The sequence below is a fragment of the Phoenix dactylifera genome, chromosome 5 (assembly GCF_051530095.1).
Source record: "Phoenix dactylifera cultivar Ajwa chromosome 5, Ajwa_hap1_PhDact_Kaust_v1.1, whole genome shotgun sequence".
In the NCBI taxonomy this organism is placed as follows: Eukaryota; Viridiplantae; Streptophyta; class Magnoliopsida; order Arecales; family Arecaceae; genus Phoenix; species Phoenix dactylifera.
The window spans coordinates 29813244-29831016 of NC_143194.1; positions in this window are offsets into that span (position 1 = coordinate 29813244).

Consider the following 17773-nt stretch of genomic DNA (forward strand, 5'->3'; position numbering starts at 1 on the left):
GGTTATCCGAGATCGTGTCTCCTTATTGGCCCAACCCCTTACGAAGCTTGACAAGCGCACTGTAAATCGATCCCACAAAACACCAGACCTCAACTGATTTGAGCCACCCGCAATTCTCATCCATAAGGACGAATTAAGGCGTCTCTGGTGTTTCTTCTGATTAAGGAGAAGCCTAGCAAGCAGAATTTTAGCTTCTTTCAAACTTTTTATCCTCATTGAAGCACTTTTTAAAATATTACCATCAAAACCCTTTTTTTTTAATAAAAAAAAACTTTTTCATTTCAGATGTCACGAAAGTACTTCCCTTGAGCAACACCAAACACACAGAGTCACATCAGTAAAATGCCGGAATTAAAGCACAGAAGCAAACAACATCAGAAGACATCAGAAATATTAAGCTAGTGATATTGCTGTAGTTAGACCTCCCACAAGCTAGCTGGACACTCATACTTGTCAAAGCTTCTATTCTCAAGGTCATTGTAAGCCACCCTTCCACGAGAATCCTACGTTACAATCTTCCCATCCCTCGGTGCTGTCGGCTCGACCTCAATCAACAACTTTAGAACCCATTTATGCATTCCCGGTTCTGACGGCTTCTCACGCAACTCAACCACCCTTTTCAACTCTATGGCTACAAAAGATACTTGGTCTTGAGAAATTGCTCCAAAAGTGTCAACTTTGATGCTGAAAGATAGTTGTCTGATATATATATATATATATATATATGACTCCAACAATGATATGCGGTTGGGTGCTCTCGCTCCTTGGTCATCTCAAGGTGAATATCGATGGCAGCATGGCAATGGATGGGAGGTCCGAAAGTATTGGATTTGTGATTAGAGACAACTTCGGTAGGTTGGTCACAGCAGAGGGGCCGTTGTACGCCAGGACTTACTGTAGTTGGGGCAGAGCTTCGGGCAGCCTGGGAGCGCATATCCTATGCGAGGCGGGTGCACCTCGAGGGGATTCATCTATAGTACTCGATTGGATCCAGAATACGGACAAGTATGGAGATGGTCATCCTTTTATTCGTAAAACTCGCAGGTTGGCTATGAAGATGAACGAGTTCCAGGCAGTACATGTCTTTTGGAAGGCGAACAGGGCAGCAGACTGGGTCGCCTCCTACGTTGCACGGCATTCCGGAGAACTTCTTTGGAAATCTATAGTAGAGTTTCTGTTCTCATTCTACTTTTTACTTTATTCTGATTTGACAGGATGTGCTCATGTTACAGCCATATAAATTGACGTTTCAAAAAAAAAAAAAAAACCAATGATATGCGGTGCGAACCAACGGACCAGAATGGGGGAATCCCTGGCATATCTCCAAGAAGAGGAACCAAGAGTAAAGAGCAATTCACATCCGACCAAAAAGCTTAGACTACATGGGAACGTCCCTTTATTTGTAGACCCCACGTAGCAGCCTCTGTATCAGCCAACATGAGACCGTAACAATCCCTCAACCTCGTGACATGCTTATCACAAATTGGCGCCCACTTGAGAGGGAGCCCAACTATGCCCAAGTCTTATCTGTTCTCGTATTCCAAAATAATACTGACATGACTGATAAGCTCGCAATACGAAGCTTAGGTTTTGATACCACCGGTCACGGACTTTGTCCAAAAATTTTAAACCATCCGGAGGACGGCCAACCCATACATGCAAACCCAAGACTTTTTGCGATGGGGCAACCGTACCATCCGGAAGGGGCTCAGAGATGAGCCGAGCTTGCGTCGATGTTCGCCAAAACTTTCTTGGGAAGCAAGTCGGAGAGTCCTGAGATTTCTTGCAGGCCGAGCAGCGTGTTTAAAGTCACCTGCTCGAGCTGTGACAACTTGGGCAGTCTATTATTAACGGCGACCCGCGGCGAACCCCAGGTCGAATCAACCCTCCATGACCGCTCAGAGAAAACAAAGAAAAATTTGCGCTTCCATCCAAGAATGGAGGAAGGCGCACATCGAAAGAGTGAGCAGCCTCCCCGAGAAAAGAAGTACCACTACTTTTTATCCACGGAGTTAGCTTTCAACATAAAGCATCTCCAGAAAACATTGACCGAGAGGGCCAGATTATGTGTAAGGCACAGGGACGAGGAAGCCCACTATCATCCTCCATAAATTCGAGACGAGCTAGGGCTGCAAATGGGTCGGGTTGGGTCGGGTCCTAGGTGACCCCGATCCGACCCGGTTGCATGTTCGGGTCCTAATTTTGGACCCAGACCCGACCCAGTTGAAAAACGGATCGGGTCGGGTCGGGTCCATACCTACCCCGATGGGTCATTCGGGTCGGGTCGGGTCCGGATCTGGTCGGGTCCGGATCGGGTTCGGGTCGGGTCCGGATCGGGTCCGGGTCCAAATTATGCGAAAGTTCAGTGCACGAGCCGTTTTCAAATCTGAATCGACCATTAGATGCAGTTCTTAGTGGAGTTCGATCTGACGCGATCAAAAACAGAGGCCCGTGGGATCAAAAACATTTTTTTTGTTTTAAGAATCAAAAAAAAAATCTAAACCAAATCTACAGGACGGTTCTGCAGGTCAGCAGCTGTCAGTCATGATGTATTTTTTTAATATTTTTGATGAAAATGGCAATAGTACAATTTGTCAAATCAAGAAAAAGTAAAAAAAAAAAAGATCGGCCGTGGCGCTTGCTTCCAACTAATGCTTAAAAAAAAGAAAAACGTCTCCTCTAATCGTTGTCATTACGTATCAAAAGTTATTGCTTATAGGAGCAGAAGATCAGCATTGGAGCTTCGTCCATCCTGCCATGGCCACTTATCCCCCTCGCTCTTGTGCCCCCATTCCGTTCAAGGTTATAGAAGAACAGGAGGGCCACCCTTCTCCACGGCGTATTGAAGATTACGATGACTTCATCTCAACTCTCCCTCTGGAGAAAGGATGGGTTCCTTCCAGAAAATACCAAGGCTTCTGGTACCCGGAGGGCTTTCTCCTGGGCGCCATGGCTATCCAGCAGCGCTTGAAGGCACAGCCGCTGCGCCGCACGGGAGAGAAAAAGGGAGGAAGGGGTCCAACAGGTGAAGGCGTGAAGCGGATGATTTATATATCATCCGTTGCGGGCTGCGGGCAAAGCACAGTAGTCAGTAGCACTGCGGGCCTGCGGCCCAATGGGCTGCATGTCTTTAAAAAATGATCCAAAAAATTGGGTCGGGTCGGGTCGGGGTGTGGGTCGAAATTGGGCAGACCCGACCCGACCCGAAAAATAGAACGGGTCCAAATTTAGGACCCGACCCGGCCCCGCGGGTCCTAAAATGCGGGTCGGGTCGGGTCTTAAGCGGGTTGGGTCGGGTCGGGTCACGGGTCGACCCAACCCATTTGCAGCCCTAAGACGAGCTGCGCTGGGACTAGGTGGTAAGCCGTTAGGAGCTCGTTCATGAACCCATGCATGAGGAACCTCAGCCTCGCTCGGAGTGTATTTACGTTACCCCAATCCGACTCTCAGGAGCATCATCAACTCGAGCCCTGGGCCCTAGAGCTCCAGGGTGAACCCGGAGGGAATAAAGAACTGAACCTGAATTTAGACCAGTTCCTCTTCACCCATGGTTGAGTCAATCTCGTACAGGTCATGACTCCCATCGAGCTCGGCTTCCTCCGATGACGAAGAAACTCGGGCTCGAGATAGGTCCACACCAAGTACAAGGGCTCTCGAGGGCGACCCCATCGCCTTGCTCACAATAAAGCAAAAGAAGACTAAAGAAGAGCCCCTCCAAGCAACCGAAAAAGGGTGAAAGCACCTAACTAGAGGTTTCAACGGAGAAAACGAGAAGAGGAAGGTCACCAAGAGGAACGCCGAAAATCTCCGAAATGCTCCAAAGGCTTCCCACAGCCGCTTCCTCTTCAACTGATGTGGCGACTCAACTCATTCAAGCTCACCTTACAAAGTACTACCAGAAGCAATGAGTCCTTGATAAGCCGCTTGGCTGATGTGTAGGACGATCAATAGTCCAGCTACTACCTTCGCCCGAGCTGAAAAGCAACTCAACCTCGGAAGTCGGGGAGCAAATGATAGAGGGCGAAATGGATCGTCCAGTCCACAACAAAAGGGCTACCCAATTTCGGCCCAACAGACACCAACACCAATCGGACGTGTCCTCGGTCTGACCCAGAATCAGCCCGACCTCGGACTCCATCGAAAGCTCCTCCGACCTTAGACATTCGCCGATCCGCCCAGGCCAAGCTCGGGGCACCTTCCTCATTCGCCGACCTGCCCCGATCAAGCCTGGGACGCTTTCTTTATTCGCCGACGTGCCCCAGCCAAGTTCGAATCGCCTTCTCTAATTATACGCCCCGACTTCCAAGCTCGAGGCGCTTCGTCGGGCATACCTCGACACCCGTCAAGCCGACCTCACCAAAAACACAATGCAACCTCTCAACGAGTTCAGCCTTACCGACGGCCGTACCCATGTGCATGCCCACACCCTACTATGTGGCATTGCAACGCCACCATGAAATACTACTCTGGCCATACCCTGCCAACGCCTTTCCGTTCCCAAGAATGGACTCCACCGTGCACCACAATCAAATCCTGGCTGCGCGCCACCCCCACTCACGATGGAAACGGGTCATGCCCTGCCATGACTGTCAACGCGTTACCATTCCCAAGAACAGGCCATACCTTGCTACCTAAGCACCCCTACCGGGACTATAAATGAAAACCAATATGTAATACCTGGGGGGACTTTTTGGCTGGATATAGTAAGCTCCACTCTAATTTGATCGTCAGAAGGTCCTCATCGGAAACACCGGTGAGGCTTTGTGCAGGTACACCGTCGGTCGTAGGAGGTAGTTCTCCCATCTTCTTTCACACTCCGGCAACTCCCCCGACTCCTCCGGCAGGCCAGATTTGAACCACAACAGGTTGGGTATATAAGTTTGGATGTAGCATTGAGGTAAAAGGGCATCAAAAATAGCTGAGTGAAAGATAATGTTGTTATGGAATCTACGGAAATCCAAATTAATAGGCGCCACATAATATCAGTAGCCAACTAATGCCCAAAGTTATTCTTTTTCTGGACTTGTATGGAAAAATAAAAGAAGACATGAAGAGAATAATTGAAGTGAGTTTGGCGACATAATTACTTGAAGTGCAAATCAAATTGATGCCCCAAGATTGATTGCAACGGCATATTCAATATTTTTTTCCTCCTTAAGTGACTTGCATTGAGAGCTTCCTTTAGGCCTTATAGCTCAGTGGCATGATTAAGATCTTCATCTGGAAAGGGATTTTGCTGCAATTTGGCAGGAACACCCACCAAGATCGCAACAGTGGCTATTTGTGGTGGTGTATCATGCTAGCCTATCATCTCTGGTGCCCATGTCTGTCTTGCATGATTGAATGTACAACTAATTCTTGATGAAAATATGATCTATCATTCTCCTGTGTGGACTGTCATCATTTATGTTGAAATTCACTGGGATTTGCAATCAATTCCAAGAATAACACCCGAGGCTCCATTTGTGAGGCACACATCCATTTTCAGAATAATCAGTAAATTTCTTATTGTAAATGGAAATCTCTGCCTGCATAGCACTTTTTCTGTTAAAATTATTTTTAAACCATTAGCAGTTTAGTGTTCTAGCTGATTTCGAGGAAAATAGGATAGCAACCTGTAGGTCGAGGATGCGGTCGCCCTCCCACTGCTGCACGCATATAAATCTTACACTTCATTCTTTGTAGGAGAAGAACCCTCGTTTTCAAGCGGGTGGTGACTCTGATGACCATGAAGATTGTTAGAGTAAGTGGCTCATATTGAGCGGTCCACTAGTATTCTAATAGAACGGAGCAAAGCAACGGAATATGCTTATCTTTGGGATAATTATATAGTATTTTATTTTATCAGAGATGCTGATAAGGATTGGAAAATTATAACTCTAGTTATTTTGAGACAGAGTGGAAATTACAGCCGTTTCACTCCCGTGAACGCAGGCACATTGCCGAATCACGTAAATCCTTGTGTTTGATGTTTTCTTTTTCTTTCTCTCTCAATTCTTCGCATTGTTCTGCATCATTGTACCCTGTGATTTGCGCAACAAAGATGATGATAGGAAACATCATCATTAATATTTATAAAAGATATCTCTTCATTTTTTTTCATTTTTACTTGTAATGATTTCCTAAGATTCTAAGGACAACTGAATTCTTTTTTTATTTTTATTAGAACCTTCAAATTTCTTAAATTTATTTGAAAGTTAAACCTGGTTTTGTACCGTGGCAGTTAATAATAAGCTAAGTTGGCTTCTAAATATGTCTTAATCAAATAAGTTGGTGCCTGCAGCCCTGAGTAAAGGTAAATCATAGTTGAGATGTATGGTGGATGGCAAGCGGCATGCATATATCATGGTGAGGATGCTCCCACAAGATAATGAAAATGCTTATTTTCTGGTGTGCTAGTTGTAAAGACCAGAAATTGGGCCCGTTCTTGGGCCCAATGAACTGAAGTCGGCAATGGATGCCGACTTCAGTCTATTCATCGTGGTCTTCCCACGATGAACCCGCCGGCCGAACGGCCAGCGAGATCTCCGCACACCCCCCCCCCCCCCCTCTTCCCTCTTCCCCTCTCTCCCTCTCCCTCTCTCTCTCTCTCTCCCTTTCTCTCTTCCCTGAGAGCCCACCCCTCAAAAAAAAAAAAAATTGGGTTTTTCCCTTCCTTCATCTTCTTCCCTCTTCTTGAGAGGATTACCGGAGCCGCCGCCGCCGCCGGAGCCGCCAACGCCGCCTGGGATTCATCCGTTGACGACCGGAGGTGAGGAAGATATTTTTTTGTCATCACTTTTTATGGATTTAAGGGGAGAAATGAGGGATATCAACCGGTTTACCTTCCCCTGTTTTTGAAGATTTTTTTTTTATGAAGTTGGCCGGCCGACGGTGGCCGGCCGGGGTCAAATCCGGCCGAAACGGGTTCGGCCGGAGGTGGGCGAACGGGGGCCGGGCTTTCCAGCCCCGGTCCCTCTCTTTCCTCCCTCTTTTTCCTCCCTTTCTTCTTCTCCTTCTTCTCTTCTTCTTCCCGTCCGGCGCCGCCTGTGAAGGTGGGATGGCCGACGGCGGCTGGCCGAGCGCCACCGCCGAGGGCCACGGTCGACCGCCGAGGGCCGACCGGAACCACCAGCCACCCCCCCCTTCTTCCTTTCTTCTTCTTCTTCTCCTTCTTCTTCCTCTTCTCCTTCTTTTTCTTCTTCTTCTTCTTCTTCCGGCTGGGTGCTTTCCTTGCATCGTTTTCCGTGCCCTGTTGTTGTCTCAAACCAGACAAATGAACTTTGGGTGTTTCCCCTTGCATCGAATTCCGTGCCTGAATTGTGAACCGGACTTGGACCGGGTTCAAACTGTGAACCGGTTTCATCTATGCCGTGAATGAGGTTTGATCCGAGTTGAATGAATGGGTTTTGTTATGGTCTGATTGAACCAGTGATCAGTAGGATGGATTGAGTTTGAGTTGAATCCGATTGGATCTGTGGGCTAGTTTGGTTTGGGCCTGAGATCTGATCTGGACCTGTAATCTGGTTTGGTTCAATTGGGCCCAATCTGTTTTGGGCCACAATTGGCTGTGGGTTTAAAGGGTTCTGATTTTGGGGTTTTGGTTTACCTATTCATAGGGTCTATGTCTGATCTTAGGGGCCCATTCTTGGATCTATGAACTTAAGGGTTTAAGAGATTAGAAATAGTTTAAATTATATTTCTTAGTTAATTAAATAATTAAAGTTTGTGTTTTAATCAGGAGTTCGTGATATCTGTGACAGAAATTTTTAAGCGAGCCCAGGTAGGTGACCTATTGCTTTAAAGTAGAATTTTAACATGTACATTGCATATGTTGATGTTATGATTTATTATTGGCATTATTGTTAGAATTAGTATTAAGCATTTAATTTCATAAACTATTAAATTATTATGAGCATTATGTGTTAGAATTAGAAATTAATATTTAATTTCATGAACTGTTATGTACTGTACTATTGGGAGTTTGTTCATGACTTGAGTTGGAAAGTTGATTTGTTGATTTTTAAAATCCGCGTGACTATAGTCTAGGCCCCGCCAATAGGATGATACGTTGGCCCTGTCGACTTGTACTGAGGAACTAGTTCCGACACCGCGACCACCGGTGATAGAATAGTGGCGGCACAGGGGTGCATTTTGCTCTTCGGAGCGGCTCAGTGGAGCGTGAGTTTGGCACCAGGGGGTGCGGCACAGTGGTGCGTTGGCTCAGTGGAGCGGCTCTTCGGAGAGTTGTATTGGCACTTCGGTGTAACCATGCCACTGGGTGATGTGGCCGTAGTTTACGGATTATCGTGTGGATTTTTGGATTCATGAGTTTAGTTGCTTTTTATATGCATGACGACATGTTATATGATGACTTTACTGCATTATGTTGCCTACTGAGCTGTTAGCTCACTCCTACTATTTACATTTTTTTTCAGGTGATGACATATAATTATGGGGATTACGGGATGGAGTGATCATGATGTATTTAGCCAGTAGTTATGGACTTTCTTTTGACTTATGTATATATATGGACATTTGAATTGAAAGTTGGAATTTATCTTTGTTTAGCTATTGATGTGGAATCTGATTTATCTGCCTTGCGTGCCTGCGGGGTCCGCCCTGCAGGTGTGCGGCGTCTGCTCGCGCCCCGGGCCCCGGGTTCGGGGCGTGACAGATTATTGGTATCAGAGCATAGGTTAAAGATCACTAGGGACATTAAAACAGAATCATAATAAATATAATAATAAATAATAATAATTAAAAAAATAAATAAAAAAATAAATAAAAAAAACTTAGGAATATAGGGACACATGTGAAGAAATGAGAGTGGGGTAGAAAATTTTATAGGTGGGTGGATCTAACACTAATGATGTGTTATTCGTAAAAAAAAAAAAAAAAAAAAAAAACTTAGGAATATAGGGACACATGTGAAGAAATGATAGTAGGGTAGAAAATCTTACAGTGGATGGATCTAACCCTGATGTTGTGTTATTTGATTCTGGTGCTACGCATTCTTTTATCTCATCTTCATATGTGCATAAGTGCGATTTACACTACTCTTTCTTAGAGAGGGAACTATGCATTAGTACTCCAGCTGGGGGTACGATGACAGTTAGTCAGATCTGCATTTCCTGTCCAGTACTAGTTGAGGGTAGAGATTTGAGAGCTAATTTGATTGTTATGAATCTGCATGACTTTGATGTAATTTTGGGTATGGATTGGTTGGCTGTATACCACGCTACCATAGACTGTTTTCTGAAGAGGGTGACCTTCCGGATCCCGGGTATTGATGAGTTCAGTTTTATGGGTGATGACTGGGGTGTCTCTTCTCAGGTAGTGTCGGCTATGCAGGGCATAAGATCTCTTAGAAAGGAGTTTCCCATCTTTATGGCCGCAATTGCAGATTCTGGACAGTCTGAACAGAGAATTGAGGATATACCAGTAGTCAGTGAGTATCCTGATGTCTTTCCTGATGATCTGCCTGGCTTACCTCCTGATAGAGATGTCGAGTTTGCTATTGATATAATCCCTGGTACTGCACCTTTGTCTAAAGCTCCTTATAGAATGGCCCCTGCTGAACTAAAGGAGCTGAAGGACCAATTACAGGAGCTATTGGATCTGGGTTTCATTCGACCTAGTGTCTCTCCTTGGGGTGCCCCAGTATTATTTGTGAGAAAGAAAGATGGTAGCATGAGACTGTGTATTGATTACCAGAAAATTAATAAAGTGACTATTAAGAATAGGTACCCTCTACCCCGGATTGATGATTTATTTGACCAGCTTCAGGGTGCTCAGGTATTTTCCAAGATTGATCTTCGATCTGGATATCATCAGCTGAGGATAAAAGAGTCTGACATAGCCAAGACTGCCTTCCGTACCAGATATGGACACTATGAGTTTCTTGTGATGCCTTTTGGTTTGACTAATGCACCAGCAGCATTTATGGACCTGATGAACAGAGTGTTTAAGCCTTTTCTGGATAAATTTGTGATAGTATTTATTGATGATATTCTGATATATTCAAGGAGTCAGGCAGAGCATGAGCATCACTTGAAGATTGCTTTGGAGACTCTGAGGCAGAATTAGTTGTATGGTAAATTAAAGAAATGTGAATTTTGGTTGGACAGGGTGATGTTTTTGGGGCATGTTATCTCTAAGGAAGGAATTATGGTTGACCCAAAGAAGATTGAAGCTGTGGTTGATTGGAGCAGACCGAGTAATGTGTCTGAGATTCGCAGCTTCCTTGGACTAGCCGGTTATTACAGAAGGTTTGTGGAGGGCTTCTCTAGTATTGCCGGACCCCTGACTCGACTCACTCGCAAAGGAGTGAAGTTTGAATGGTCGGATCAGTGTGAGAAGAGCTTCAAGGAATTGAAACACCGTCTAGTATCAGCACCTATTCTGACCCTACCAGTTACCGGTACTGATTTTACCATTTACAGTGATGCTTCCAAGAAGGATTTGGGTTGTGTGTTAATGCAAAATGGGAAGGTTATTGCTTATGCCTCCCGACAGCTTAAGCCCTATGAAGAGAATTATCCCACTCATGATCTTGAGCTTGCAGCTGTGGTTTTTGCCTTAAAGATCTGGAGACATTATCTTTATGGAGAGACTTGCCAGGTATTCACTGATCATAAAAGTCTGAAATATCTTTTCACTCAGAAGGAGCTAAACATGAGACAGAGAAGGTGGCTGGAATTACTGAAGGATTATGATTTATCTATACATTATCACCCTGGGAAGGCAAATGTGGTAGCAGATGCTCTAAGTAGAAAATCTTCAGGAAATGTTGCAGCCTTGATTACTACTCAGAGAAATATCCTGGAGGATCCGAGGAGGGCAGAAATAGAGGTATATCTGCAGGATGCTACCCTGAAGTTGGCAAACTTGCGAGTCCAGCCTACACTCATTGACAGAATTAAGGCAGCGCAAGTGGATGACTCTCGGCTTCAAAAGATCAAGAAAGATGTTGAGTCTAGATCTCAGCCTGATTTTCATATACATGAGGATGGCTCATTGAGGTTCATGGGCAGAGTTTGTGTTCCAGATGATCCTAGACTGAAGAAGGAAATTTTGGAGGAGGCTCACAGTACGGGATATACAGTGCATCCTGGTAGTACAAAAATGTATAGGGATCTGAAAGTTGTGTTCTGGTGGAACAATATGAAGAGAGAGATTGCCCAATTTGTATCTCAATGCTTAACTTGTCAGCAAGTTAAGATTGAGCATCAGAGACCAGCTGGTATGCTTCAGCCCCTACCGATCCCAGAGTGGAAGTGGAAGCATATTACTATGGATTTTGTGTCAGGGTTACCTCGTACCCTCAGAGGTAATGATTCAGTCTGGGTGATTGTAGACAGATTGACCAAATCAGCACATTTCCTAGCATTTAAGACTGGGATGACACTAGAGAGACTTGCAGAGTTGTACATTGAGCAGATCGTGCGACTGCATGGAGTTCCAGTATCTATAGTGTCTGACAGAGACTCCCGATTTGTGGCTCATTTCTGGGGCAGTTTGCACAAAGCTTTGGGAACCACTCTTAGCTTCAGTACAGCTTTTCATCCACAAACAGATGGGCAGTCTGAGAGGACCATTCAGATTCTAGAGGATATGCTGAGAGCCTGTTCTATTGACATGAGGGGTTCTTGGGATCATCATCTGTCGTTGGTAGAGTTTGCCTATAACAATAGCTACCGGGCAAGTATTCAGATGGCCCCTTATGAGGCGTTGTATGGTAGGAAGTGTAGATCACCTATCTGTTGGGATGATGTGGGGGAGAGGAAAATTCTGGGTCCAGAGATTATTCAGCAGACAGTGGAGAAGGTTCAGCTGATCAGAGAGCGACTTCGGGCAGCTCAAAGCAGACAGAAGAGTTATGCTGATATTAGGAGGCGGGATCTGAAATTCCAAATCGGAGATCATGTTTTTCTCAGAGTGTCCCCTTCTAAAGGGGTAATGCGATTTGGAGTTCGGGGTAAGCTCAGCCCGAGATATGTAGGACCATTCGAGATTCTCGAGAGAGTTGGAGCTGTTGCATATAAGCTGGCACTTCCACCTGCCTTATCGGGGGTCCATTCTGTTTTTCATGTCTCTATGTTGAGGAGGTACATTGCTGATCCCAGTCATGTGATTGAAGTGGCACCTTTGCAGCTCCGCGCAGATCTTTCTTATGTTGAGCAGCCTATCCGTATAGTGGATAGGAAGGACCAAGTTTTGAGGAGGCGCACGATTCCTTATGTAAAGGTGCAGTGGAGCAATCACAGTGAGAGAGAAGCTACTTGGGAGCTGGAGGAGGAGATGAGAGAGAAGTTTCCTGCCTTGTTCTCGGATTGAGGTATGTTTTAATTTCGATGACGAAATTTTTTTTAGTTGGTTAGAGTGTAAAGACCAGAAATTGGGCCCGTTCTTGGGCCCAATGAACTGAAGTCGGCAATGGATGCCGACTTCAGTCTATTCATCGTGGTCTTCCCACGATGAACCCGCCGGCCGAACGGCCAGCGGGATCTCCGCACACCCCCCCCCCCCCCCCCCTCTTCCCTCTTCCCCTCTCTCCCTCCCTCTCTCTCTCTCTCTCTCTCTCCCTTTCTCTCTTCCCTGAGAGCCCACCCCTCAAAAAAAAAAAAATTGGGTTTTTCCCTTCCTTCATCTTCTTCCCTCTTCTTGAGAGGATTACCGGAGCCACCGCCGCCGCTGGAGCCGCCAACGCCGCCTGGGATTCATCCGTTGACGACCGGAGGTGAGGAAGATATTTTTTTGTCATCACTTTTTATGGATTTAAGGGGAGAAATGAGGGATATCAACCGGTTTACCTTCCCCTGTTTTTGAAGATTTTTTTTTATGAAGTTGGCCGGCCGACGGTGGCCGGCCGGGGTCAAATCCGGCCGAAACGGGTTCGGCCGGAGGTGGGCGAACGGGGGCCGGGCTTCCCAGCCCCGGTCCCTCTCTTTCCTCCCTCTCTTTCCTCCCTTTCTTCTTCTCCTTCTTCTCTTCTTCTTCCCGTCCGGCGCCGCCTGTGAAGGTGGGATGGCCGACGGCGGCTGGCCGAGCGCCGCCGCCGAGGGCCACGGTCGACCGCCGAGGGCCGACCGGAACCACCAGCCACCCCCCCCCCCTCTTCCTTTCTTCTTCTTCTTCTCCTTCTTCTTCCTCTTCTCCTTCTTTTTCTTCTTCTTCTTCTTCTTCTTCTTCCGGCTGGGTGCTTTCCTTGCATCGTTTTCCGTGCCCTGTTGTTGTCTCAAACCAGACACAAATGAACTTTGGGTGTTTCCCCTTGCATCGAATTCCGTGCCTGAATTGTGAACCGGATTTGGACCGGGTTCAAACTGTGAACCGGTTTCATCTATGCCGTGAATGAGGTTTGATCCGAGTTGAATGAATGGGTTTTGTTATGGTCTGATTGAACCAGTGATCAGTAGGATGGATTGAGTTTGAGTTGAATCCGATTGGATCTGTGGGCTAGTTTGGTTTGGGCCTGAGATCTGATCTGGACCTGTAATCTGGTTTGGTTCAATTGGGCCCAATCTGTTTTGGGCCACAATTGGCTGTGGGTTTAAAGGGTTCTGATTTTGGGGTTTTGGTTTACCTATTCTTAGGGTCTATGTCTGATCTTAGGGGCCCATTCTTGGATCTATGAATTTAAGGGTTTAAGGGATTAGAAATAGTTTAAATTATATTTCTTAGTTAATAAAATAATTAAAGTTTGTGTTTTAATCAGGGGTTCGTGATATCTGTGGCAGAAATTTTTAAGCGAGCCCAGTAGGTGACCTATTGCTTTAAAGTAGAATTTTAACATGTACATTGCATATGTTGATGTTATGATTTATTATTGGCATTATTGTTAGAATTAGTATTAAGCATTTAATTTCATAAACTATTAAATTATTATGAGCATTATGTGTTAGAATTAGAAATTAATATTTAATTTCATGAACTGTTATGTACTGTACTATTGGGAGTTTGTTCATGACTTGAGTTGGAAAGTTGATTTGTTGATTTTTAAAATCCGCGTGACTATAGTCTAGGCCCCGCCAATGGGATGATACGTTGGCCCTGTCGACTTGTACTGAGGAACTAGTTCCGACACCGCGACCACCGGTGATAGAATAGTGGCGGCACAGGGGTGCATTTTGCTCTTCGGAGCGGCTCAGTGGAGCGTGAGTTTGGCACCAGGGGGTGCGGCACAGTGGTGCGTTGGCTCAGTGGAGCGGCTCTTCGGAGAGTTGTATTGGCACTTCGGTGTAACCATGCCACTGGGTGATGTGGCCGTAGTCATGCGGTTGAGTTATTTTGAGTCTCGGATCGGGTTTACGGATTATCGTGTGGATTTTTGGATTCATGAGTTTAGTTGCTTTTTATATGCATGACGACATGTTATATGATGACTTTACTGCATTATGTTGCCTACTGAGCTGTTAGCTCACTCCTACTATTTACATTTTTTTTCAGGTGATGACATATAATTATGGGGATTACGGGATGGAGTGATCATGATGTATTTAGCCAGTAGTTATGGACTTTCTTTTGACTTATGTATATATATGGACATTTGAATTGAAAGTTGGAATTTATCTTTGTTTAGCTATTGATGTGGAATCTGATTTATCTGCCTTGCGTGCCTGCGGGGTCCGCCCTGCAGGTGCGCGGCGTCTGCTCGCGCCCCGGGCCCCGGGTTCGGGGCATGACACTAGTACATCATCAATCCGGCAAATTGAAGACTTGCCATGCATCATCAGAAATTTGCACCATCCAAGTCTTCTTTCCTCCTTGCATTATAAATATCCACAAGAGTCATGATCGCTGTTTTTTTTTTTTTTTTTGGTAAAAACGGCAGTTCATATTACTCTAACTTGAGTACATCCAGCCATATCAAAAGAAAGTAAAGATAACAACGGAGTGGGACTATCAGCTGCTGAAGTTCAAAGAAACTCTCCGGAATGCCTAGCTACGTAAGAGGCGACCCAGTCAGCAGCTTTGTTCGCCTCCCGATACACATGTGTAACATGAAAATCACCCATCTCCTGAGCCAACCTCCTAGTCTCACGAATGAGTGGATGACCATCACCGAACCTATCCACACCCTGGATCCAATCGATCACCACCGAAGAATCACCCTCTAGATGCACCCGGGCGGCGCCGAGGATCCTCCTCGCATAAGATAAGCCCTCCCAAGCAGCTCTCAGCTCTGCTCCAACAATAGTAAGCCCTGGGATGCGACGACCACCGGCGGCTACCAGTCTGCCCCTCTCGTCTCTGATCACAAAACCCACACCTCCAGAGACACCATCCACCGAGCAACTACCATCAAAATTCATCTTGAAATGACCAAGGGGTGGGGGTACCCAAGAAACAAGAACGAACCTGGGCGCTCATGATCGCTGTTTGAAGAGCTCTCTTTCTGACAGGTTCCCCTAGAACTTGCCTTCTCAAACATCTATCCTACGGTATTCCGATGATGAGCATTCGTGAAGCTATCAGATTATTGTGTTTCCATATTGCGAATACCATGCCCGTTACCTCAGTCTTCTGTAATCTGAAATTTCTTTGGTTGTGTTAGGTGATCTGTGGTACCGGTATCGTCACATCTCTCATTCCTATTGAATCTGGTCTCTTCGTAATAGTTCTATAGTTTAGCTGATTATTTAAGAATGAAGACCCCTGGGGATAGTCTAGGGGAATCCATCCATGTGAGCTTTGAAATCTCTGGAAAGCCTCTCGTGTAAACCATAGCAAATTTGCAATGTCCTGGCCAAAAACTCCACTGTCAGACCAAAGAAGAACAACATATTTTCCTGCCAAAAGATGTCACAGAACGAGTCAAGGGATGACAAGCAACCTGAATTTCTCATGGCAATGTCTTTTGATGCAAGGCAATAACCAGAGCACCTCAGCTACTCAAAATGGTGTCGACCTTTTCTTAAAAAGATCAACCTCCTGACAGCCTGACATAGATAGCAACCTCCTGCCATCAGCCTTTTTGTTCCTCAAAAGTTCTGATGGGTTGAGAATCTGAGATAGCAAGACAAGCCAGTTCAGACTCAACCGTGGACATCTTCTCCATCCGTCTTAATCAATGTTGTTACTCCGACTAGACCTCTGAAATCAAATTTTTAATACCATGGCAGCTCTCCGACCACGAATTGCATATATGCACCTATCCTTGAATCGAAAGCAACACACCTTGCGTCTGATGAATTTTATACATAAAAAATTGCATGGTTTCGTGCAAAGGTTAAAATGCTTGTTTACCAAATTCATCTAAGAATCACAATCAAGGATGACCCTCTTTATAACTTCTCAAATACATGTTGGTAACAAGTAGAAATCAGACTGATGAAGATGACAAGCCGAAATTGCGATGGAGAATGCAGATGAGCCCATTTCCCAACCAAACTAGGTCTACCAGGACAACATTGGGGTTTATTCACCCACAGCTGCAGGAGCTATGCTCCACTTGCATCAGAATGGTTCAGTGAAACCATCAGTATCTCCTTAATCTGATCATTTATCTTCTTCAAGAAACCATGATATTTTGATAATTGATTCTCACACTTCGCTACCTTCTTCTTGGCAATTGCACTTCTGGAGAAGCACAGAGCAGGTCACTCGTGACTGAATTTCAGTAATCGGTGGCCATGGTGCAGTTTCATTTCAATAGTCTAAATTTTTATACATTTTCATATAAATTATGTAGCTCGAGGACCTTTTTTCTTTATTTACCAGACACTATAGTTGATGTATATGATAAACAGCATACCTATAACTAGCTTCTCTGACTCGCTTCAATAGGAACTGTAACTAAATCTCATGACTCTTTTGTGCAGAGCAGTTGAGCAGCACGTAGATCAACTTGAAGCTTGATAATATTGTTGAGTTGTGCTGTAGTACACCAAGTTTGCATGTACAATCACGAAAAGGATTTGTAGATAGGAAAAAACGCAAACACAATAACATGCAAAATGAGAACCTTTTCATATTGTTTCACCAAAACTTGAATGCTCTCCCCAAATAAACCACATATCGAAATGGATACACACAGAAATCGCTTGCGTAAAGGTTTTTAGTTTTTTACAGCATAACAGGCAATACTCATCCACAAATTACGTGTGGCAAGAAATCTCCTGAAACCTATCAGTAATTCCCGAATGTTTCAGAAGATTTTGAAATTGTTATAAATTTCAAACGATGGTTTTGGAAATTGATTAGTCAATTGACGTGAAACGTGGTTTCATCATATAGCATGCACAAAGCAACCTGGGTGTTTAAGTGACATCAAATCAATGCAATCTTGGTTAAAGCTCATCATGAATTTTGCTAGTACAATACTTGGCGTCATTTATATGCCTGAGTGAAAGATGCATCAAAATGCAGCGAAGGAATTTCAGCCTTCCAAACTGCACCAAACAAATCGATTCTAAATACGACATGGTCCTGGTTAAAGCACATAGAAAAATTCTTATATTCAGTGATACACCAATTCCCATGGACCAACAGTCCACAACAACCGTGATTAAGAAATACCAACATCGGTAGTTTGGAGCCTGGGGAGATTCCTTCATGCAAGGACCATCATTACGCTCTCTTGCTTTTATAAAATACAATATAATCTAACTACATCAGACAGCATTCATGGAAATTATAAAACACTGGGTGTTTTCATATGAGGAGTGCATTAAACTTGAACTGGTGAACCTAGAACTTTGGCCAAGAACGATGGAACAACATTTAGATGCAAAATTAACTAAGTTAATGTAATAGCATATTCTAAGCATTTAAATGAACTACTCAATAA